General features: G+C 37.0%; 1 protein-coding gene across 2 annotated transcripts in view; it reads right to left on the bottom strand.

Annotated features, from left to right (window-relative positions):
* Positions 1–2,500, bottom strand: part of LOC118302005 (C-type lectin domain family 17, member A) — a 17,463-nt gene that overhangs the window by 6,895 nt on the left and 8,068 nt on the right. The gene's annotated exons all lie outside the window — the stretch shown is intronic.

The raw sequence follows: 2,500 nt of genomic DNA, 5'->3' as shown, positions 1-2,500 counted from the left end.
ACGTCGTGATACTGTGGATGTTTCGTATCTTTTTGTCGTGTGATATTTTGCAGAGATAATTATATACATGAACCTCGTGAAAGTGAAACTGTTGTGGAAGCTGTAGAAGTTTCCAGCAGCGTGACTCTCCCTCACCTCGTGCATGAGGTTTCAGCCACGTGAGATAAGACGTGAACGTGGGAGATAAGAGTTGACCTGTGTGATGAGGACGTGTCTTACTGCAGGTGTGTGTGTGTGTGTGTGTGTGTGTGTTGTTCACACTCAGCTGATGAGCTCTTTGATACCTCACACATCAGTGGGAGTTAATGAGAACTGCTCCGCTGCTGCGTCTTTACTTAGAATCAGCAGCAACCGAAACAACCGCTCTGGTTTTTCTACCCGACATGTTCTCGTTGTTGTTGTTGTTGTTTCTAAGCTTTTGCTTCAAATTAGTTCAAAAATTAACTGGAATTATTCCTGTTGCTTCAGGTTCATGATTAATTAATGTGTGTGAGAGTTTTTTTATCGTAATGAATCACATTGTACACGTACAGTCACTGAACCTCTTCTTATAGTCAGTGATCGTGTTCATATACAGTCAGTGATCGTCTTTATATACAGTCAGTGATCGTCTTCATATACAGTCAGTGATCGTCTTTATATACAGTCAGTGATCGTCTTTATATACAGTCAGTGATCGTCTTTATATACAGTCAGTGATCGTCTTTATATACAGTCAGTGATCGTCTTTATATACAGTCACTGATCGTCTTTATATACAGTCACTGATCGTCTTTATATACAGTCAGTGATCGTCTTTATATACAGTCAGTGATCGTCTTCATATACAGTCAGTGATCGTCTTCATATACAGTCAGTGATCGTCTTTATATACAGTCAGTGATCATCTTCATATAGAGTCAGTGATCGTCTCCATATACAGTCAGTGATCGTCTTTATATACAGTCACTGATAGTCTTTATATACAGTCAGTGATCGTCTTTATATACAGTCAGTGATCGTCTTTATATACAGTCAGTGATCGTCTTCATATACAGTCAGTGATCGTCTTTATAAACAGTCAGTGAACGTCTTTATATACAGTCAGTGATCGTCTTTATATACAGTCAGTGATGGTCTTTATATACAGTCAGTGATGGTCTTTATATACAGTCAGTGATCGTCTTTATATACAGTCACTGATCGTCTTCATATACAGTCAGTGATCGTCTTTATATACAGTCAGTGATCGTCTTTATATACAGTCACTGATCGTCTTCATATACAGTCAGTGATCGTCTTTATATACAGTCACTGATCGTCTTCATATACAGTCAGTGATCATATTTATATACAGTCACTGATCGTCTTTATATACAGTCAGTGATCGTCTTTATATACAGTCACTGATCGTCTTTATATACAGTCAGTGATCGTCTTTATATACAGTCAGTGATCGTCTTTATATACAGTCATTGATCGTCTTTATTTACAGTCACTGATCGTCTTTATATACAGTCAGTGATCGTCTTTATATACAGTCACTGATCGTCTTCATATACAGTCAGTGATCGTCTTTATATACAGTCACTGATCGTCTTTATATACAGTCACTGATCGTCTTCATATACAGTCAGTGATCGTCTTTATATACAGTCACTGATCGTCTTCATATACAGTCAGTGATCGTCTTTATATACAGTCAGTGATCGTCTTTATATACAGTCAGTGATCGTCTTTATATACAGTCAGTGATCGTCTTTATATACAGTCAGTGATCGTCTTCATATACAGTCAGTGATCGTCTTTATATACAGTCTCTGATCGTCTTCATATACAGTCAGTGATCGTCTTTATATACAGTCAGTGATCGTCTTTATATACAGTCAGTGATCGTCTTTATATACAGTCAGTGATCGTCTTTATATACAGTCAGTGATCGTCTTTATATACAGTCACTGATCGTCTTTATATACAGTCAGTGATCGTCTTCATATACAGTCAGTGATCGTCTTTATATACAGTCTCTGATCGTCTTCATATACAGTCAGTGATCGTCTTTATATACAGTCACTGATCGTCTTTATATACAGTCACTGATCGTCTTTATATACAGTCAGTGATCGTCTTTATATACAGTCAGTGATCGTCTTTATATACAGTCACTGATCGTCTTTATATACAGTCAGTGATCGTCTTCATATACAGTCAGTGATCGTCTTTATATACAGTCTCTGATCGTCTTCATATACAGTCAGTGATCGTCTTTATATACAGTCACTGATCGTCTTCATATACAGTCAGTGATCGTCTTTATATACAGTCAGTGATCGTCTTTATATACAGTCAGTGATCGTCTTTATATACAGTCAGTGATCGTCTTTATATACAGTCACTGATCGTCTTTATATACAGTCAGTGATCGTCTTTATATACAGTCACTGATCGTCTTCATATACAGTCAGTGATCGTCTTTATATACAGTCAGTGATCGTCTTCATGTTCTGTTTTATTATGTATA

This window comes from Scophthalmus maximus, chromosome 4 (assembly GCF_022379125.1).
Source record: "Scophthalmus maximus strain ysfricsl-2021 chromosome 4, ASM2237912v1, whole genome shotgun sequence".
In the NCBI taxonomy this organism is placed as follows: Eukaryota; Metazoa; Chordata; class Actinopteri; order Pleuronectiformes; family Scophthalmidae; genus Scophthalmus; species Scophthalmus maximus.
This window is presented reverse-complemented; position numbering and strand designations above follow the sequence as displayed.